We start from the raw sequence: 22,689 nt of genomic DNA, 5'->3' as shown, positions 1-22,689 counted from the left end.
TCGCCCCACGACAAAGAATTAAACGATGAATGAACAACCTGTGAGTGGTAGGGGAGGGAACCAGGGCAAGTAGGGACAGAAAGAGATCCGAAATGGAACAGGCCAGTTCCAGAATCTTGGCTGGAGGTGATTCCGGGGACGATGATTAGCTAGTGGGGGATTACAGGAATTTCAAGGTTCATTAATTCATCCATCACTGACTTAGCTTTTCTTTTGTTCTCTGGATTGGCAAGTGTGGCCAGGCTCCGGTAGGCAATGTCTGTTCTCCTCTCAAACCCTACTTGAAAATGAACGTGGCATTTGATGTTTCCTTCAGAAGTCATTGACTGAAGATAATTTTTGGAGGGGAGAAAAGGAGACTGACTTCATATATCAAATAGCAAAAACTCCCAATTCCTCATTAGGTTGTCAACCCAAGTAAGAAAGTTGAGGAACTGGTGTTGGGGCACAGCCGTGTAACTCTGCTTTTGACACCAGCATACTATACTGGAGTGCTGGTTCGAGTCCCAGCTGCTCCATTTCCAATCCAGCCTCCTGCTAATGCACCTGGGAAGGCAGTAGAAGATGGCCCAGGACCTTGGCCCCTGCCACCCATGTGGAAGACCAGGATGGAGTTCCTGGTTCTTTGCTCCTGCCTGGTCACCAGACCTGGCTGCTGGGGCCCTTTGGTGGGGAGTGAACCAGAAGATGGAAGATCACTCTGTCTCTGTCTCTGTCTCTGCCCGTGTGTGTGTGTGTGTGTGTGTATCTCCTTCTCTCTCTATTGCTCTGCTTTTCAAAAAATAAATTTGCTTAAAGAAAAAAAAATAACAAAGACAAAGAGGCTGCCCAGAGACAATGGGTTTATCTGGGCATGCATACGGTAGTGGGAATTCCCGTGGGTATATACAAGGTGCAGGCAAAAGTTTTTAAAGGTGAAATGGAAAGGGTTACGTAAGTTGTTTTGAAGAATTATTCTTGGCCATCAAGATCAATAATACATAACAGGGGTGGCATCAGTCCAAGGCTGGACGGGCAGCTGTTGGACAGGCGTCGTTGCAGACAATATTCTGGCTACAGTTGCCCCGGGCTTGGTGCAGACTGTGGTTGTGGCAGAGTCTTTTGCAATGGTCTGGTATCAGACACGCATGCGTGAGATCCTGCCCTTCCTGATCTCACGGTTTTGCTTGCTTTCGCCAGCGTTTGACACAGTAACTCCAGTTCTCTCCAGACATCTTTGTTCCCTTCAGAACGCTCTCCACTCAGCCCTCTCAGCTCTTCCCACAGCTTCCACGGAAGCTTCGGAGACCCCTTTGCTTCCCCAAGTCCTTCGGCTCCTCTCAGACGCACCACTGTGGAAAATGGAACTGCAAGAGTTAACCAGATGGCAGTCTTCTAGGGTTCCCTGAGCAAGTCCCTTTGGAAGCCCCAGAGCACCCCTCCCCCACACTCAACGTGCACAAACATATGAGTGCTTGTTAGCCAGCCCCTGGAGCTGGGTGATGACCATGTCCTTAGGTAGTCCCCTCCCAGAGAGAATTCCAGCTGGCCTCGTGTGGCACATTGAATGTGGAGGTACCAACTGCATTAACTGCTGGAGGTAGAGCAGAATGACCTTGAAGTTAACTTCCCCTCTGTGCTCCTGGGGCACCTGCTTCTAGAGCCCTGGAGTTCCGAGAGATCCAGCGATCCCGAGGCCACCCCGCAGAAAGACTTTGGGGAGAAGCCTCAGGGAGAGGCCCTGAGACTACACGAAGACAGTGAGATGCCAGGCGGCCTGAGCTGTCCAAGGCCCCAGATAGGCAACACAGCCAAAAGTGCAGATCCCTGAGAAATTGCTTTAAAGTCACTAAGGTTCGGGCAGGCTTGTTAGATAGCAACGGATAACAGAGCTATCCTCCTCTTAACAACCAGCTCACTGGGCCCGGGGAAAGCCAGAAAGACACCATCTCTTAGGTTGTTGACCCAGGGTGCAGCTTGGCAGACCCTACTGCTGTCCCTAGAGTCCCCAAGATAACCCCAGGGGCGCTAGACTGAAGGCCAGCCTCTCTCCTTGCTCCTTCAAAGTTCTCTTCACCCTAAAGGGGGAGGGAAGGAATATCATTATGTTCTCAGAACTGTAGCTACAAACCCTAATGAATCTGTTAAAATGAATAAAAATTGCTTAAAAAATTTTAAAAAATACACACACATAAAGCTCTCTGCACCCTGCCACTCTTCCCCAAACGTCTAGGCTACTCCTGTGACAAAAGCCAAGATCCTTGCTTGGAATCTCTACTGCATTCTACAGCTCCCGGGATAAAATCCAGATTCTTTGCAATAGCCTAAAAGATTTTACACAAGTGAACTCCTGCCCAGATCGCTCACCTCATCTCAAGTACTTTATCTCATGCTTCCTCCACTTACCACACCTATCCTGGCTGGCTTGTTTCCGTTCCCCCAACAAACCAAACGCTTCCAAAGGCAGGGTCTTTGCCCATGCTCATCCTGTCCCGCAATGCTCTCTCCATACTGGGCTCAGGACTGGCTCCGTTTTCTCATCTCAGCTGTCAATCTCCATTTAAATGAAGCCCTCAACTAAACAAGCCTGCCTCGGCCCATATCTTGGTTACAGCATTTGTCATAGCTCAAAAATACTTGAAATGTCGGTCATCGTACTTGCTTTCACTCAGTGAACCCCACTTGAACGTAAGCCCTGGGGATCAGGCCCTGGGCCCACTTTGCTGGGAGCACCCAGGAGTATGTCTCACTCACAGTGAGCGCTCTGCAAGCATGTACTGAATGTGTCAGCGCCAAGACTCTGGCACATGCACGCACGGAAGTTTTCATAGCTCCACCGGAATCCTCCTGCCTAGACCTTCCTTGCTTATGAAATCCAGTTGCTGCCAAGACACCATAATAGACTTTATGTGTAGATACTGCTGAATCTCATATGAAACCTTTTTTCATGCACTATTTAAAGCATATACAAGAGTAAAAACAATAGTAGAATAGAAGAGTAGACTAGAACCCGTGCGCACCCATTGGCAGCTGCAACAACAGTCAACTCCTAGGCCATCTTGTTTCATTTACTCTGTCACCTGCTACCCCACAATATGATTTTAAACCAGTCCTAGACATCTTGTCAGTTCATCTGCAAAAACTAAAATGAATGAATACATTTTAACAATATATAATAACTTGATCACCTGTAATTTATAAGACAACTGTAAATCGGAACAGTGTAGATGTTGTTATGGTACTCCAGACCGATATTGTTCATATGGAGTGCCATAGCAACATACACAGTGTTCAGATTTGCAGTTGTCATAAATGTCAAGAACTGTGTAGTTATCTCTGTCTCTCTCTGTCTTGTTTTCTTGTTTCTAGTTTATTTGAATCAGGTCCACACGTTGTGATTGGTGGGTATATCTTCTAGATCTCTGTAGACTCTCTCTCTCTCTCTCTCTCTCTCTCTCTCTCTCCTTATCGTCACATATTTTTTGAAGAAACCAGACGCTTGTCCTGTAGAGTTTCCTATTGTTGAGTACTGGTCTTCTTGGGATGCTTGGGCTTGCCAGAACAGAATGCCGCCAGCTGTGTGACCTAAACAGTGAAGGTGATTTTCTCACAGTTCCAGAGGCTTGGAAGTCCAAGATCAAGATGCCAGCAAGGTTGGTTTCTGCTGAGACCTCGCCCCCTTCCTTGCAGAAGGCAACCTGCTTACTGTGTCCTTCCAGGGCCTTTCCTGTGGCGAGGGGAGGGGTGATCCTGTCAGATTAGGGCTCTGCCCTCAATTAAACTTAATTATTCTCCTCCAAGGCCCAAGAGCCTTGGAGTCACATTCAGAGTTAGGGCCTCAATATACAGACAGTCCTGGGCTTACAACAATTCAACCTGGGATTGTTTGATTTCTTGATGGTACAGAAGTCAGAGATTCAGCAGAAACCATACTTCATATTTTCATTTTGCTTTTTCCCAGGCTAGTGATACACGGCGCCATGCCATCTCACAGTGCTGGGCAGCAGTGCGGAGTGAATGCAGCTCCCAGCAGGCTCTGGGACCACAAAGAGAACCACTGCACTGCACGGTGTCCTGTGTGGCTGGTTAGCATGCTCAGTAGGCTAGCGTATTAGATGCATCCACTTAGGACATTTCCAGTATTTTCAACTTATGAAGGCTTTACTGGGGGATGAGACCCCATCATAAGTTAAGAAGCTTCTGTATGATTTGGGGGGAAATATACTTCACTCCATAGCACCCACAGTCTAGATTTTGTTGATATCACCCCCATGGTGGTGTTTAACATGTTCTTATATCCTCTATATTTTCTCTATCTTGGTAGCTGGATCTAGAGTCTTGATAAGATTAAGATGCAGGTTTTTTAAAAGAAGATTTCATAGTGATACTATATTCTTTCATCTACAATACTAATAAATGAATCCAACCTATAAAAAATGGATTTCTAGGGGAACGGCGCTGTGGCACAGTAGGTTAATCCTCTGCCTGCGGCTCTGTCATCTCATCTGGGCACTGGTTCTAGTCCCAGCTGCTCCTCTTCAGATCCAGCTCTCTGCTGTGGCCTGGGAAAGCAGTGGAAGATGGGCCAAGCACTTGGGCCCCTGCACCCATGCAGGAGACCCAGAGGAAGCTCCTGGCTCCTGGCTTCAGATTGGTTCTCTAATAGTTTAATTACCCCAAACTGGAATCTAGTTCCTCAAAGAAGTTCAAATGTCCAGTGTATTTTTTCATAACTCTGCCGAAATCTTGAAAGGTGAAATGGCAGATGGCAATAATGATTGTCATGTGTGAGACATGTTGTGTTTGTTCTTCAGAACAATCTCATCACAATATTGCTTCTTGGTTTTCCAATAGAGAAAATGGGATTTTAAGATTTCTCTATTTCCAATCGGGAAAATAGGATTTTAAAAGCTGGATTTAAAAAAAAAAAAAAGCTCAAATATAGTTAGGCAAACACCAAACCAATTGAATTCTCCTTTGAGAAAGATGGGATTTTGGTGGGGCAGTATCACGCCAGATTCTTCCTGGGAGAGCCACATGAGGCTGTCCCCAGATAGGCACCCATTCAATCATATCAAGGGTTCACCACCGCGAACCGATTCATGGTGAAACGCAAAAAAAACGCATGCAAATGGCTCCACCTCCCCCAATCTGATTCATTCTATTTCCTGTTATTTGCATTCCCACAGCCTACCTGCATTTCCTTCCATTTTAATATGCGTCTCACCAATTTTTGGCAAAAATCTTCACTCTCATTTGCTTGGGTGCTAGCCCTGCAAGGACTTTAAATTCTGTTTCTATTGGTGATACTGTACACCAGAGGGGGTTCGAAAGTCCGCTTTGTGGCCCCACCCACCACCCTCATAGCAGCCTTACGAGATAGGGACTACTATTACCCCCATTTTACAGATGAGGAAAATGAGGCTCTCAGTGCTCGGATAACACCCAAGGCCATGCAGCCCGTGAGTGGTGATGTGCAGGTTTGAATCCAAGCACTTTACCTCGAGAGTCTGTTCTCAAAACATCAGTGGCTTCATGATGTCTAGAGCCACATGGACGCCCATGATGTGGCCCTAGTGGACTTCTGTCGGGCAGGGTCCGTCAGCTTCACCACTGCCTCTCTCAGTGTAACTTCAGGTCCTCCATCACCTAGGCGTGGTTCACACTCAGCATCACCCTGGAAACAATGCCATCTCAGAAGCTGGCCTAAGAGTCCAGAGGATTGGTGTGTGAGCACACCAGGACCCTTCCTGCTGGTCACTCTCCCGTTTCCCTCACAGCATGGATGCCTTGCTGGGGAGGTGGGAGGCCGTTAGGTCAGAAAGCCCAGAGGCAAGGGCTGGAAGGACAGTGCTTGCACAGGACTGGAAATGACAGCTCCATGCACGGACCTGAAGTGGGTCAGAGAGAAGGGTCAGCCTAGAAGTGCTGGGGAGGAGAGAAGGAGCCACCAGGACCGTGCGCTGGCTGCTCTCTGCCTGCCCCGTCCTCCTCCGTACATGCTCTGCATTTCTCTGCCCTCTTGTCCGCTCACTCGGGGAAGCTGACCCCAGCACACTGCGTCAGCCAGGCCGGCTGGCCAGCTGCCTCCTGACTGCACTCAGCACTGAGAGACTCAGCACGGGCAGGAGACTGGGAAGTGGGAGGAGAGGGAATTCAGGGTTTCTCCTTCCCCTCACTCTTCCTCTTTGCACCACATCGCAGGCCTTGGCTGCGACCCTGCACAGCCCTAGCTCCTCATGCTCCACCGTGCAAGCTCCAGTCTCTTCTGTTAAGCCCAAGGGTGGTAACAGCTTGCCCATTGCTGCTAGGCCCTGGGTAACCCGACTTCCCACTCGTTCCCTTGACCTGGATCACATGTCTGCAGCACTTCCTCTATTTCAAGCTGTTCCTTGGTCCCATCTGGAGTGAGCTTGGTTCTATAATGCAGCCGCCAAAATGATACACATGAACTGGGAGAGGCAGGAAAGGTGGCAAGATGTAATAAGGGGCAGGCTGCGGTGGGGCTGTCTGGGAGTTAGGCCTGCAATGAAGTGGAAACACCAGAGGCTCACCAGCTATGGTGCAGGCAGCAGATGGTTTTAAGAGGCCTTACATGGGGCCGGCACTGTGGCGGCATCCTATATGGGTGCTGGTTCAAGTCCCAGCTGCTCCACTTCCCATCCAGCTTTTTGCTTTGGCCTGGGAAAGCAGTAGAAGATGGCCCAAGTCCTTGGGCCCCTGCACCCATGTGGGAGACCTGGAGGAAGCTCCTGGCTCCTGGTCAGATTAGCGCAGCTCCGGCCATTGCAGCAAATTGGGGAGTGAACCATCGGATGGAAGACTGGAAGACCTCTCTCTCTCTCTATCTCTCTCTCTCTGCCTCTCCTTGTCTCTGTGTGTAACTCTTACTTTCAAATAAATAAATAAATAAATCTTTTTTAAGAGGGCTTGCTTATCATCCACCTACGTTAGGAGCCTCTTCCTCCTGTATGAGAATGCCAATCCCAGGCTTTGCACAGTCATGGCTGTGGCTGACAAAGGAACCCTTAGTCCAGGGCACGGATGAAAAATCCCCACAAAAACCTTTGCTTCTGCTATGGCTCCAACACTGTATCGATGTTGGGTGCAAAATGATGCCAGAACAGAGTGCCTCAGATACCCCATGATTCTATCCTCACTAGCCCTGTGACTTAGAATAACTAGGTCATCTCTCTGGGCCTCAGTAATCTCATCGGTAAAATGGGAATAATGATGGAGTTGGGGCAAGGGTTGAGTGGCTTGTTCCATGTAAAGCTCCTGGCACACAGCTTGGTACCAGCAAATACTCAACAAGTATTATCTCCACCACTCATGTAGCCCATGACCTTGGGCAATGTACTTCAACTTTCTGTGTCTCCATTTTCTCCTCTAGGAACTTGGATAACACTGACCTCCTGGATTGTGTGGGGATTAAAAGGAAGAAAATATCAGTGTAAGTATTCTAGAAACTGTAAATTGTCTTATGAACGCAAAGCTTTAAAAAAACCTAATAATTATTGTAATTAAAAACCTAGCAGAGGCCCCTAAACAATTTTACAGTCACCCTTATCTGCAATATCCACAATGAGATAGAGGAAGAAATGTAATATCAAGGCCACAGGAAGCTCTTAGATAAAGAACAGGCCATTTGGAAAAAAACCAAAAGGGTCATGAGAACTATGAGCAACGGATTTGACCTCGAGCTAACAACTTACAATTTCAAAGTAACTTCTGGAGAGTGATTTCTATCACTATATTTATGCTTAGCCAAGGTCATTGATCAGGAAACCAAAGTGAACAAGGACTATAAAACACGCTGGGCCAGCTGTGTGCTGCTTCCTAGGCGGCTGGAGAGGGCCACTCCCTTCAGCAGAGCCACTCTCCTTGCGGCACACCTGCCCTCTCTCAAAACACCCAAGACAGCCACCACACGGGGTCCAAGACCAGGACTTTGGAAGATCAGACAGACTCAAACTGAACTGCTTTGGCTTTCCTGCCCTCTACTCTCTGCCTTTTCCTTCCCAAGAAAGGCATGGATGAGGTCGGGGCTCGAGCCTCCTACTCCTCCCAGTCTGTGGCCAGCGCTAGCAGCATCACCTGGGTGCTTGCAAACAAACAAACAAAAACAAACAAAAAAAACCCTCTGCAACCTTGGGCCACCTCTCACCCCAGACCTGCTGCTCCTGGGTCTGCGCGGGATGGCGATTCCCAGGTGACAGACGCCTCAGCTCTTCAACGTGGGAGAAGCCCATCTTCATCTATCAGACCCATCTTGCAAGGTTCTTGTGAGGGTTACAGGAATTCAAAGCACCTGACAAATACTAGGTGCTAAATAGCATGATTCCCGTGTGTTCATTTACCCGGCACCTGGCCCTGCCCGTGACTGCCTGCACCCTCCCCTAGCCCGCCCAGGCTTCTGCAGGCTGACCTTAACTTGCTTCCTTAGCCCCTGCTACTTGGCCACAACCCCAGATTCTGACCTCAGCTTTTTCCGTGGAGTCCCTGGCGGCGGGCTGTGGCTTGTTGCCGTAATTCCCAGCTCTCTCTGCTAACCTACACCCTCCTCCACGCCCCTCCTCTCTTGGCCTGCCCCCTCCTCTGGATACCTAAGACCCTACAGCAACATTTATTTTAGTCCTCCGGCCACTGCTCAAAATGGTCTTGGAAGCGCTCCTTGGAATTTGCCCTCACAGCCTCGCACAGTGCCTGGCCCAGCAGAGATATTCAACAAAATAGCCCTTAAGGGAATGCATGGAGAACAAAGACTGGCTTCCCTCTGGGCCCCAGCATTAGGGTTTAGTGTCTCCCTTTGGAGCTTCTCTTTGCTCTTCCTTACGCTCACTGTTCTTTGGCATCCAGACAGTGTGACACAGAAGGCTGAAACTTAATATTCTGTTATTTAAATTAATCGCTTTTTTAAATGAATCACTTTGAAAATTGTTGCTAGAAGAGATTTTTAAATTCAATAAGCTTCGTGTTATCCTTCTGTTGGCAACACTGGTCAAGAATTTCAGCCTGAGCAGGTGAATAATGAAAAAGACATAGCAGCTTCTAGGAGCCTCCAGGTGCCTCCAGCACCCTGCACCCCAGCGAGCTGCCGGGCATCTTAAGGTTCCCTAGCCATCCAGAGTCACCAAGAATGAACACTGAGTGTTTATCCAAGGGTCACCGTTAGCATTCTCTTCTGGTTAGATTGAAGAGATCTGCAGCCTTGTCCAGTGTGGTAGCATGGGATCTTGGTGGCCCCTCCATCCATCATGCCCCCCCAAACTCACCCCCTTACTGTCTGTTCGCCATGGCTCTAAGCCAGACATGCTACCAGCTTTAACCTACTGAAGTAAACTGAGTCAGTTCTGGACCTAAGCCTATGATCGCCCGGCAGCCTCCACTTCCGTGTTTAGCCAGCCAGATGTAGGATCCGGATCCGGATCCCTGGCCACCAGCCCCGCCGGAGCTCCCACTCTGCAGTCAGCACCAGCCTGCTGGGCACGGGACGGGGGCCGTCTTGGAGTGGATCCTCCCTCCAGCGGCTGTTGAGTTACCTCACTTGACATCACACGGAGCACAGCTGAGCCTTCCCCACTGATTCTGCCCACGTTACAGAACCATGAGAAAATGAGTATAGTGCGTGTTACTTCGAGCCATGGAGCCTTGGTGTAATTTCTCATGCGGCAGTAGGTGAAATGAAACATTAGGGTCCTGAGAGCAAAGTTCTGTATACCTTGCTGAAGGCTTTTGCCTGCCCTTTAAAACTTGATGAACACATGGACTCATGTTCTTGGGGCCAGCATCGTGACATAGCGGGTTAAGTTGCTGCCTTGGGAGTACTGACTACTCTGCATCCAAGCCCGCTCCCTGCTTATGTTTCTGGGAAGGCAGCAGAAGATGACTCCAATCCTTGGGCGGCTGCTATCCTGTATGGAGTTCCTGGCTCCTGGCTTTAGCCTGGCACAGTGCTGGCCATCGGTGGATGGTAGACCTCTCTCCCTGTTACTCTGCCTTTGAAATAAATGTAAATCTTTTTTTTTAAATTTTTTTGACAGGCAGAGTGTTCAGTGATAGAGAGAGAGACAGAGAGAAAGGTCTTCCTTTGCTGTTGGTTACCCTCCAATGGCCACCGCGGCTGGTGCGCTGCGGCCGGCGCACCGTGCTGATCGGAAGCCAGGAGCAAGGTGCTTCTCCTGGTCTCTCATGTGGGTGCAGGGCCCAAAGACTTGGGCCATCCTCCACTGCACTCCCGGGCCATAGCAGAGGGTTGGCCTGGAAGAGGGCCAACTGGGACAGAATCCGGCACCCCGACCGGGACTAGAACCCGGTGTGCCAGCGCCGCAGGCAGAGGATTAGCCTATTGAGCCACGGCACCGGCTGAAATAAATGTAAATCTTTAAAAACGTTAACTCATGCTCTTGAGTTAGCATCACCTTTGGTAAATATCACTTTAGCATACCAAGTAGCCCATTTATATTCATATGATATTTGGGGTCTTTTTTTTTAAGATTTTATTTATTTATTTGAAAGACAGAGTTACAGTCTTCCATCCGCTGGTTCACTCCCCAAATGGCCACAACGACCGGAGCTGGGCTGATCCAAAGCCAGGAGCGAGGAACTTCTTCCAGGTGTCTCATGTAGGTGCAGGGGTACAAGCACTTGGGCCATCTTCTGCTGCTTTCCCAGGCCACAGCAGAGAGCTGGATCAGAAGTAGAACAGCCAGGCTCGAATTGGCGCCCATATGGGATGCTGGCACAGCAGACAGCAGCTTTACCTGCTACACCACAGCGCCAGCCCCAATATTTTTATTTATTTATTTACTTTATTTGACAGGTAGAGTTATAGACAGTGAGAAGAAGTGACAGAGAGAAAGGTCTTCCTTCCATTGGTTCACCCCTCCAAGTTGCCGCTATGGCCAGAACTGCACCAATCTGAAGCCAGGAGCCAGGTGCTTCCTCCTGGTCTCCCATGCGGGTGCAGGGGCTCAAGCACTCGGGCCATCCTCCACTGCTTTCTTGGGCCACAGCAGAGAGCTGGACTGGAAGAGGAACAACCAGGACTAGAACTGGTGATGCTGGCACTGCAGGTGGAGGATTAACCAAGTGAGCCATGGCGCCGGCCCCATAGCCCCAGTATTTGATATTAATGCTGTGTCCCCATAGAACAGATCCGGTTTTATATCAGCCGCTGCTCTTCCCCACTGCGGCAGGTGCGTGACGGACGCCTGCAATGCAGCGTGCCGATGCCTTGTTCTCACCATCTCTGTCTCCACATGCCACCTCAGTGAGTTCTTACTGCCACACTCCTTTGGACATATGAAAGCCAGGTGTCCCCGGGAGGACTCCAGGGAGCCAATAAGTAGTTCCCTGCCTCAGCTACCCCTCCCTTCTGAGGAAAGTGGCTCCAATTTGTACTTTGTTCCCAAAGCTCCTGTGGCTCCTGCCACACGATCTGAAGGACCCCACCTGGATAGGGATAGCCTGGCTCTACGCAATAAGAACAGGAGCTAGGGGCTGAGCTAAAGACAATTAAGGGGCCAAAGGTGATGAAGTAGACACCAGCTGCTGCCTGCAGTGAATTCCACCCATTAGGAGTCTTCCCTGGTGCGCGATGGAACTGGGCTCATCAGATTCTCCTTTGGGGTAGATGAAGGCCAGGGTCGGGAGAGCATGGGAACCCAGGCTAAGGTGTAGCCAGGGTGGGCCTGGGAGACACAGTCCCGGCAGGGCTGAGATGTCTCCATTTCCTGGGTATCTTCTCAAGAAAGCTCTGTGTCTCAAGATGGGGTCCTTGGAACAGACATTGAAATGATGATTGATGTGAAAAGCAATTATAAAGAAGTATCCCAGTGCCAGTGATGTGGTGCAGTCGGTTAAAGCCCTGGCCTGAAGTACAGGCATCCCATATGGGCACCAGTTTGAGTCCCAGCTGTTCCACTTCTGATCCAGCTCTCTGCTATGGCCTTGGGAAAGCAGTAGAAGATGGCCCAAGTGCATGGGCCCCTGCACCCACATGGGAGACCCATAAGAAGCTCTTGGCTCCTGACTTTGGATAGACTCAGCTCCAGCCATTGCAGCTAACTGGGAGTGAACCAGCAGATAGAAGACCTCTCCATGTGTTTCTACCTCTTTCTGTAACTCTTTCAAATGAAAAAAAAAAAAAAAAGTGTTAAAAAAAAAAAAGAAATATTCCCAGGGGACTCTGGTAGGCAGTGGGGAAATCAGGACAAGTGGAATGGGTGTGATTTGAGTGGCAGTCTTGGAAAAGGATAGGGTAGCTTCAGCCTGATCCAGGTAGAAAATTCTGGAGTACAAGTTACAGGCCAGAGGTGATCCCAGATCAAGGTCACGGGTGTTGGTTCCCATCTTCTCTGTCTCCACCCCAAGTCAGTCTTGAGCAACAGATTCCTCAGCCTGAGCGTGAAGTGGACACTTTCAACTCTGTATCGGAGGGAAAGCGTTCCCCACGCCCAGGCAGGGGTCTCAGAACAGTTCCAGGTACAGACAACCGAAGGCAAAGGCACCCAGGAGCTGGGGAGAATGGCCCAGAAGCCCCGACGAGAAATGAGAATTCTGGTCAGGGCATTGACAGTGTCCACTGCTGGACATCAAACAAGGTCCCCTGGCTAATTTTTTTTCCCTGCAGCCTAAAGGGTCTGTCTGGAGCAGCCTGCAGTTCATCTAATGTTTGCTGTCTGTTTGCTACAGGGTTTCCTCCTGGGCCACCACAAGCTGGGGAGAACCCAGTCAACAGGGGATCTGTTCCCTTTATCCAGCTATAAATGGGTGAGCTCTACTTTTATTTGCTTTACACTTGTCTACTGGGCCATCATGTCTTGTTTAAATACAGGTCTCCACAGCTGAAGGAAAGGCTTGGAAACTAGTGGTGTAGATAAGAGTCAAAATGAGTGTGTCAGCTTGCCATTGCTGTGTAACAAGTTAGGTGGGAAGTCCAGGCTGTTTGGCCACGCCCCCTGGCCAGGAGCTCAGGACTGCCATCTGAGAGTTGGCTCAGTCTGTTGTCCAGAATTCATCTCCTTGACTTAGAGGCCTGAGGTCCTGTTTTGCTGGACGGCAGCGGGGACAGCAAATAGAGGCTGTCCCCTCGGGGGATCCTCTCATGACACGGCAGCTGACTTTGTCGAGGCACCAGTGGAAGGACCGTCTCTGTAGCGTGTGCTATCAAGACAGAGTGCCATGGGGCTGATGTGGCTCACTTGGTTAATCCTCCGCCTGTGGCGCCAGCATCCCATATGGGCAGTGGGTTCTAGTCCCGGTTGCTCCTCTTCCAGTCCAGCTCTCCGCTGTGGCCCGGGGAAGGCAGTGGAGGATGGCCCAAGTGCTTGGGCCCCTGCACCCGCATGGGAGACTAGGAAGAAGCACCTGGCTCCTGGCTTCAGATTGGCCATTTGGAGAGTGAACCAATGGAAGGAAGACCTTTTTCTCTGTCTCTTCCTCTCACTGTCTGTAACTCTACCTGTCAAATAAATAAAAATATTAAAAAAAAAGACAGAGTGCCACACAAATACAATAACGTCATCATGGAAGTAACACCCCACCCCCTCTGCTACATTCCACCAGCTAAAAGCAAGCCTTTGGTCCTATCCATGTTCAAAGGGAGGGGATTATGCAGGATATCAAAGTGGAACCAAACTAGGGCCTGTCTACCACAATGGTTATGGGGGGAGGAAGATCAATAGAAGCCTCAGGTCCTCCTCATTCTTCCTTTCATACCAGGGTGGTCTCAGGAAAGCAAGGTCTTTCTGTGCCTACCCTGAATGGTTTGGATTCGCTGCTTTGCCATCTGATCTCTCGGATCTGAGTACATTGCACAACACACACTTGCCTGTCTCCTGGTTCCATCTTGTCGCTCCCTGACTGATGACCTGGCTTTGCCCAGCCTCAGTGTGCTCACAGCAGCCTCTGTCCTCAACACTGATCATCTCTTTTACTGTTAACTTCCTGCCTCAGTTTTTGTATATTTGATCATAAATGTCATATGGGGAAAGGCCAAAGCTCCCTTTGCCAAACATAACACATTATAATTATTAAACAAGCAAATCCTGGTTAAAATTTCTTTAGCTAAAAAGAAGTTAGTTGCACTTCACTGCCTTGATAAATTTGATAGCAATTAAGACTTATTTTTAGCTTTGTGACAATTTTTTTGAAACAGCCCCATGGTATACCAGCTTTAGGGAATTTGGTTGGCATTACCAAAGGCCACATTTTGCTGGCAGTTTTTTTTTTTATTAATAGCCCATATTTTATGCAAAACCTGAAGACTTTGGTGCTTAGGTCCTTGGAGACAAGGTCTTAAAGTGTCACACTGTATTTCACCAACAGAAAAAGCTAACAGTAAACCTTAAGGAATGAATAAGATGTTAATTGTCCAGCATTATCAGAAAAAAAAAAAACTAAGAACTCATCAGAGAAACAAAAGGAATTTGAGAGTGAAGATCATTTCAGAGATGAACTCATCAGAGATGGTAAGGATTCAGCATACACTGCAACTCCCCCAACCTGTGCCCATGACAGACATCATCAATTAATCACTAACCTGTGCCACAACAGACATCATCAATCAATGACTATCTTCTGCTGAGTCTGGATAGAGCTTCGGGGTTCTCAGCTGTAGGAAACTACTACTGATCTGAAGAGGTCTCTTCAGTCTCAAGTAAATACAAATCACCTTGAGCCAATCTGAGCAAATAAGGAGGAAATGGGCATACAAGGATGCCACGAGAAAGGCAAGCACAAGAAGGCAGGAGGCTCAGGAACCTGGGGCCGCAAAGCCATCAGGACTCGCCCCTGCCCGTTTCTGTGTACCTGTCTGTTTGGTGTCACGTTGCCGCTCTTAGCACCCATGTTGATACCTCCCAGCTACAGCCACCTACAGATACCGCGTCTGCATCAGTACCAAGTTCCGAGGGCCAACCTCAGACAGTCGGTGCTGTGGTCTGGTGGCGACGCCTGGCCCAGTCAGTGCCCAGCCAACAGGAAGTGTCCATCGAGTGTCAAGTACTGCAAAGAGCTGCCCGGTGCATTTTGTCTTTGGGATCCAGATCCGTGCCAAACACTGATTCTTTGACAACAGAAGTGTTTTTATCTGAACTCTTCAACAAGGTAGGCACGCTCCACGTGTGAGCTATGGAGCACCTGAAATGCATCTCAGGGACCGAATCTTTCATCTGTTTATTTTAAATTAACTTTAAGGGGCCGGTACTTTGGCGTAGCGGGTAAAGCTGCCGCCTGCAGTACAGGCATACCATATAAGTGCCAGTTCGAGTCCCGGCTACTTCACTTCTGATCCAGCTCTCTGCTATGGCCTGGGAAAGCAGAAGATGGCCCAAGTCCTTGGGCCCCTGCACCCACGTGGGAGACCCGGAAGAAGCTCCTGGCTCCTGGCTTCAGATTGATGCAGCTCCAGCCATTAAGGCCAATTGGGGAAGTGAACCATCAGATGGAAGACCTCTCTCTCTCTCTCTCTCCTTCTCTTTCTGTGTAACTCTGACTTTCAAATAAATAAATCAATCTTTTTTAAAAATTAACTTTAAGTAGCCACAGGTAACAAGTGACTACCATATCATTAATCATTATATATTAATTATATACTTATTAATTATCTAGACTGTTCCAGTTTCAAGAGAAAAAAGCCAAGCTCCTGGCCCACGCAGCTAATCAGTAACACACCCAGCACTAAAAGCTTGGTCTCCTCTCCGTTTTACTTTTCTGTCTTGTTGACCAGACTTGAGGCAGCCTGCATAAGTGATTTTCCCAAATGATTCAAAATTTGCCATTTTAAACGCCCACACCCTAGACACTCTTTTTTTTTTTTAAGATTTTTTAAAATTTATTTAAGAGGTAGAGTTACAGACAGTGAAAGGAAGAGACAAAGAGAAAGGTCTTCCTTCCATTGGTTCACTCCCCAAATGGCCGCAACGGCCAGAGCTGCGCTGATCTGAAGTCAGGAGCCAGAAGCTTCTTCCAGGTCTCCCACAGGGTACGGGGCCCAAGGACTTGGGCCATCTTCTACTGCTTTCCCAGGCCACAGCAGAGAGCTGGATTGGAAGAAGAGCAGCCGGAACTAGAACTGGCACCCATAAGGGATGCTGGCACTGCAGGCAGAGGATTAACCTACTGTGCCACGGTGGCAGCCCCGCTAACCATTCTTTGATGTAAAACTTTCTGCAATGCATCACACACTTCCCTACCTTGGAAAAAATCCAGGTGGCCACAACTGGATACGTCCCTTAATGATACAAGGTAGTAATTGTGAACCTCATTTGTCATTCCAGGTGATAGTAATGATGCCTTTAAAACAGGACCTAATGAGGCTTGCTGGGCTGTCTTCCCAGGGATGTCTCTCGGGCGAGGGAGTGACTTAGCTGCTTCCTTTCTCTCCCTGTCACCTGTAGGTATGCGAGCTTCTGACAGCATCCCGGCTCCCTTCACTAACTCAGCAACGAACCAAGTACAGGGATTTAACCCATCACTGGGCTTGATTTCACCTGCAATTCCAAATCATTAAAGTGGGGGTGGGGGTGGAGGTGGGGGGGGCAGTAGAGAGGAGGCAGGTGTTTGCAACTGAGTCAGGTATACAGTTTTATGTAAATTTTCAACAATGCAGTTTTTTTTAAAGATTTATTTGAAAGGCAGAGGGAGATACAGCATCATCTGGTTTGCCTCCCAAATGGGTGCAATGGCCAGGGCTGGACCAAGCCAAAGCCAGGAGCCAAAGTCTCTCTTGTGGTCTCTTGGCAGGGGCCCAAGAACTTGGGCCATCCTCCATTGTTTTCCCAAGAATCTGGGCTGTCCTCTGTTACTTTCCCAGGCACATTAGCAGGGAGATGGATCCAAAGTGGAACAGCCAGGACTCAAACCGACGTTCCAGTATGGGCTACTAGTATTAAAAGAGGCAGCTATATGCCAGTCTATAGCTTTTTTCTTACAGGTTTATAATGATACGAGGCTCAAAAAAGCTGATTACTCAGTACATGGCATGGTGCTTTATTTCACTTTAATTGGGCACTGCAGCTATGTCAATACTGTGATGTCCAGGTTACCAAGGCACAGTGGGAGTATGCACAAAGAAGCAATGAAACTGAAGCTGCAAACCAATTATTTTAGGTTAGCTTCCTGAGCTCTTTCTCCTCGGTGTATTCTCAGGCCATGGAATAGGAATGGTCTTAGGGGTCTCTTGACAATATTTAAAAACCAAAGTGATAGCCGGCGCCGTGGCTCAATAGGCTAATCCTCCACCTTGCGGCGCCGGCACACCGGGTTCTAGTTCCGGTTGGGGCGCCGGATTCTGTCCCGGTTGCCCCTCTTCCAGGCCAGCTCTCTGCTATGGCCAGGGAGTGCAGTGGAGGATGGCCCAGGTGCTTGGGCCCTGCACCCCATGGGAGACCAGGAAAAGCACCTGGCTCCTGGCTCCTGCCAGGATCAGCGTGGTGCGCCGGCTGCAGCGGCGGCCATTGGAGGGTGAACCAACGGCAAAGGAAGACCTTTCTCTCTCTGTCTCTCTCTCTCACTGTCCACTCTGCCTGTCAAAAAAAAAAAAAAAAAAAAAAAAAAAAAAAAAAAAAAAAAAACAAAAAACCAAAGTGAACTTCAAGAACACCAAACACATAACCCATGTGCTTCAGTCACTCCCCATTAACATCAGGTTTGCAGGGACCATGTCTCCCCAGGACGTAGCTGAGTGCACAGCAGCCCGGCTGGGTTGTTTTTCACATTGGGAAGTCACTGCCACCCAGCCTGTGCATCAGGGCCTGTCACCTGCAGCCAGACAAGCCTGGAGCTGGGACTGCAGGGGAGTGAGACGTGTGGCTGGGAAGCAAAGTCAGGTCCTTTTAGCAAATCCTGGGCCTCCAAAGGCTAATGGGTGACCAGACTTTGTGTTTGCCACCTGTGAGGGGAACATCACCCATTTGCAAACAGTTAACACAGCTAAAACGTTGTTGGATGGGGGGGGGGGGTTGGAATCTACAAGGGTAGCCTTCAGTTATCTGGGAACATTATTTATGTAAAGGCACCATCGCCCAACAGGTGCTGCTGTGTTTGCACTCAGACTTCTGGAGCAGTTCGGGGTGGGGGAGAGCACGCATTCAGTCTACACCACTTTAGAAAATAACTGCCCCCAACACGTTTGTGATGCCATCCGTTATTTATAGCCAGGTTCTGATTATCCCCCAGGCAGCTTCCTGGCTCGGCTTGCAGCTCTCTGTTTGCCTTTCTCGCCTCCCACCGACATACACCATCCACAGCTCAGAATTTCCCCTGAGTCATGGCTGGCTCCCCTTCCCCCAGTCCTGGCTCAGCTCCTCCCCCCACTCCCTGAGGTCTACACACACCCAGACAATGCCACCTTCCTCTCTGCGCCCCAGTCGCAGGAGGAGGCTGCCGGGCAGCAGGCAGAGGATGCCTGTGTCAAGGTCCCCAGCCTTGAACGTGTTGGTATCGCGACACATCCTCCCCCACCAAATTCCAGATGGGTGCACAAACTCACTCCCAGAATTCCTTGCTTCCTGACGCCTCTGCACTTTGGACCTCAGGGAAAGCAGCACTAGCACTCTTGTGCTGAGGGGTCCCTTCCAGATCTCCCAATTCCCCAGCCAGAGCAGTTCCCAAGCTAGTTTAGAGCCCTGGCTTAGAGCTTCTCAACCTTGCGATTCAGGTATCCGGGCCTCAGCTCCGGAGTTTCTGCTCTGAACTGGGCCGAGGTGGAGCCTGGGAGCCGGCATTTTCAAACATTCCTCACCTGCAAGCAAGGCTGAGAGCCACTGGTTTACAGCTGGGCTTGGCTCCAGTGATGGCAAGTGACTCTGCAGGTGCACAGCTGTGGCTCCACTGATTTAGAATAAGTGTTTAAGGAGGAAGGGAGAAGATGTGCACACACATGCACACACACACACAGAGAACAACTCGAGAGCCACTGTCCCTTGCCAAGGTCAAGATTTCATTTGCTCCTTCCCTCAACAAATGTTTGTTGACAGCTGCTACTAGGAAGGGTGGATGTGAAAATGGGTGCTGAGAGGCTGGCGCCACAGCTTACTTGGCTAATCCTCTGCCTGCGGCACTGGGACTCCGGGTTCTAGTCCCGGTCGGGGCGCCGGATTCTGTCCCGGTTGCCCCTCTTCCAGTCCAGCTTTCTGCTGTGGCCAGGGAGTGCAGTGGAGGATGGCCCAAGTGCTTGGGCCCTGCACCCGCATGGGAGACCAGGAGAAGCACTTGGCTCCTGGCTTCGGATCGGCACAGCGAACCGGCCGTAGTGGCCATTTAGGGGGTGAACCAACGGAAAAGAAGACCTTTCTCTCTGTCTCTCTCACTAACTCTGCCTGTCAAAAAGAAAAGAAAAGAAAATGGGTGATGAGGACATAGCCACTCCCTGGAGGAAGCCTCCCAACGTGCTGTCCAGAGCCCAGGAGGGGGTCATGGTCAGCTCTGGCCCTTCCTCCTGCCCTGCTCATCCCCATCCAGTGTCTCCTAATGCCCCTGCACCAGCACCTGATTTGACGGGTGCCTGTAGCCCCTGCTTGCTCTGAGGAGCGCAGTTGCTTGGATTATGACAGCTATGTCTGTTAATGAAGCTCCCTTTCTTTACCGCGGAGTTATAAATACATGTGCAGCGTGCATATTCGAGGAGGCGTGTGGGAGGAATCGCGGAGCAGTGGAGCCCTTCTGGAACAGGAGCATTCCCTGGCGCGGGCACCCGTGGCTTTTCTGATATCCCCCCCCCCAAAAAAAAAAAAGAAAAAAAAAGGCTCATCCTCAGGGCTTTCTTATAAAAGGGGTTTTACTCTAAACAGCTCTGGTGAGAAAATCAGGCATCAGCATCCTTGACATTGGCCTCTTTCCTCAGCCCACACATGGGATGCACCCCCATCGGCTTCCATTCTCCCTTGCTACCCCTGAGGAAAGAAGGGAATGAAGGGATGTCATATGACGACACATGGCCATCAGGAAGACGAGCTGCAGGGGCAGGGGCAGCCAACCCTGGAAACTCAAGCCATGCAAGTCCCTTTCATCTAGGCTCTTCCGGGTGCTGGTACGGCACAAATACAGGCATCGGACCATTTAAATCCAGCCTGTGATCTCCAGGAAGGGAGGAATTTTCTAGAAGGAGCTTTAACGCCTGAGTGAGTACAGTGACATCACAAATGATCAAGCAGCTGACTGTCACGTTACCATGCAGCCTGACAATTGAACGGCTTGCAAGAGATGGGACCTTGTGAGTGATGACACGTATGAGTGGTGAGTGGTACACAGTGTTTTCTTTGAGATACATAGTTAGCTACGTTGGTAACAAATATGTTTGTTTCTCAAGAAATCCGTGGCTCTGGTGCAATACGGCATGTGGTTAGCCCTGCTGGTTGCCTAACCAACAACTTTCTCTTCATTTTCCTTGCTACTCAAGCCCTGATTTGGGAGGAGGTTGGTGGGTTTCAACCCTTTGCCATGTGACACAGGTGGGATGGCTGCACCTTACTCCTGGGGTCAAAGGGAAATCCTCCAGGAGTCGGAGCCTATCCCAGTGCCTGCTCCCTTTGCCAGGTCCAGGTCAAGGGTGGGTGTGTTGAACCGTCTGCTGCCACAGTGACGTCATTGCTGCTCCTTCTGAGTGTGTGACCCACACCGCCTGGAGTCATGGTCTTAGTCTCATGTAGGAACGGAGGCCGGATGTGGAGAGAGAGGGCATTATTCTCCTGTAGACACTCAGAGGGGATTTTCCCAGAAGTCTCCTGGCCCGCGTGAGGAACTCCACCCAGGTGTTCCAGGCCCAGGTGTTTCAGGGTCAGCTCCTCTGATCTCCCAGGATGGAGTTTCTGAGCTCTGCTCCCAGCAGCCGTGTGGAGGCTGCTCATTCCAGGTGAAGTCCTCCAGGTCCAGAGTGCATAGAGTGGCCAAGGCTCTCCATCCTGAACCCTGACTGCTGCTGTGGCCGTGTGGTACCACGGTGGCCCCTGGGATGCGAGGGAGATTCCTGACTGGAGGGTGTCTTGTTCCTCCTGAGAAGGCTCTGGAAGAGACAGTCCCAGTCTGCGATTGGACGTGATACCTGGGACAGTTGTCACGATTTGCTGCCAGCCTGAAATAGAGCTATAACCATATGCAAGTTCAAGGACAAGCCAAGAGAAACACCAGCGAGAGCGGCTGGAATTCCGAGGAACCTGTGGGCAGTGGCCTTCGAATTGGTGTAGGCCCGTGCCTCAAGGGAGCAAACGTTTAAGATGATTTGATGCTGGCAGCCATGTTTTCTGAGGATGAGACACTGTGAGTGCCGGGCACTTCATAAAGTTCATGGAAACTGGCATTAATAGGTAAGTTTATTTTGGTGCAAAACTTTTTTAAAGTTCATGCATATGAGGGGTCTTCAAAAAGATTAGGAAAATGCATATTATCAGAAAACTATTACAGGCATGTTTTTAACATTTGCACCAAAATAAACTTAGCTTTAAATTTTTTTCATTTGAGAAGCAGAGATAGACAAAGAGAGGGAGCAAGAGAGAGAAAGACAGAAACAAAGACAGAAAGAGCTCCCCTTCGACTCCCCAAATTTCTGCTGAGTCCAGCTAAAGCCAAGAACTAGGAATTCAACTCAGGTCTCTCCCATGAGGGGAACAGGAACTCAACTACTTCAGCCAAACACATGCCTCCCAGGGTGACTGTTCACAGGGAGCTGGAACTGGGAGCAGAGCTGGAATGCAAAGCCAAGCACTGCAATACAGGATGCAGGTATCATAACTAACATCTTAACTTCTAAGCAAACACTTGCCTCTAAAGTTATCTTTCAATGCCATCTTCCATGAACATTTAAAAACACCCTCATACGTGGTGATTCATCCCTGTTCTCCCACTCTCAAGACAAATGAACATCCAGGTAATCTCTGGCTCAAATACATCACACACCATTGAAATAGCTATGTGAGTTACTGGTTTGCATTGGCAAATGTGTCTACAATATTGTTATTTTCTTTTTCATTTTTCAATTATACTCTAAAGGACACATTGCTAGAACAGTAGTCCAGTTATGTAACTTTGGGTTTCTTCTTCTTTTACTCACAACCAGGTATTTTGCATGGTAGTACAGAATAAAATTGAACCGGGAAGCTGAAACCGTGCAAAGCAATCTTAATCAACAGGGGGTGGGCGTTTGGCACAGTGAATGCTTGGGATTGAGTCCCAATTCCACTTCCTTTTCCAACTTCCAGCAGCAGGTCGGTGATGGCTAAGTACTTGGGTCTCTGCCACCCACAGGAGACCTGGTTTGAGTTCCCACTTCCTGGCTTTGGCCTGGCCCAGCCATGGATGTTGCAGGCATTTGGGGAGTAATGAGTAGATGAAAGATATCTCTCTCTCTCATTATTTCCCTGCTTCTGTCTCTCTGCCTTTTAAATAAACATTAAATAATAAGAAGAAAAATTTTGAATGTTCCATTACAGTGTTTGCCAAAACTTTAAGAACTGTCTTATTGTCAGTTATAAAGTATAGGGATCCTTTAAAAATAGTAAAGCTATGGGGCATCCTTTGGCCCAGAAGGTAAGCCACTGCTTGGGGTGCCCACATCCCATACTGGAGCACCTGGGCTCAAGTCCTTGCTCTACTCCCAAGTCCAGGTTCTGAAAATGCGCACCCTGTGGGCAGCAGGTGATGGGCCCCTGATATCCACATGGGAGACCCATTATTGCATGCCTAGCTGCTGACTTTGGCCCATCCCAGCTC

At 49.4% G+C, this 22,689-nt stretch overlaps 2 long non-coding RNA genes across 10 annotated transcripts; both read right to left on the bottom strand.

Annotated features, from left to right (window-relative positions):
* Positions 1-825: 825 nt before the first annotated feature.
* On the bottom strand, positions 826-8,581 carry LOC149127179 (uncharacterized). Of its 6 annotated transcripts, none has more exons than XR_016232832.1 (3): positions 8,460-8,581; positions 5,481-5,656; positions 826-1,331 (listed from the first exon to the last, which is right to left on the bottom strand). It is a non-coding gene; the product is annotated as an uncharacterized LOC149127179 (long non-coding RNA). The 6 variants fall into 6 exon arrangements; XR_016232833.1 differs by lacking the exon at positions 8,460-8,581 and adding an exon at positions 8,154-8,382; XR_016232829.1 differs by lacking the exon at positions 8,460-8,581 and adding an exon at positions 8,147-8,376.
* Positions 8,582-10,504: 1,923 nt separating this feature from the next.
* LOC149127178 (uncharacterized) lies at positions 10,505-18,685 on the bottom strand. 4 transcript variants are annotated; one of them, XR_016232826.1, is made up of 3 exons: positions 18,476-18,685; positions 14,243-14,328; positions 10,505-10,667 (listed from the first exon to the last, which is right to left on the bottom strand). It is a non-coding gene; the product is annotated as an uncharacterized LOC149127178 (long non-coding RNA). The 4 variants fall into 4 exon arrangements; XR_016232825.1 differs by lacking the exon at positions 18,476-18,685 and adding an exon at positions 16,179-16,469; XR_016232827.1 differs by lacking the exon at positions 10,505-10,667 and adding an exon at positions 12,178-13,444.
* Between the last annotated feature and the right edge of the window lie 4,004 nt (positions 18,686-22,689).

This window comes from Oryctolagus cuniculus, chromosome 4 (genome assembly GCF_051225735.1).
Source record: "Oryctolagus cuniculus isolate XC-2025 breed Fujian yellow rabbit chromosome 4, ASM5122573v1, whole genome shotgun sequence".
NCBI lineage: Eukaryota > Metazoa > Chordata > Mammalia > Lagomorpha > Leporidae > Oryctolagus > Oryctolagus cuniculus.
Note: the sequence above shows the minus strand (reverse complement) of the source record. Positions and strands in the feature narration are given on the sequence as shown.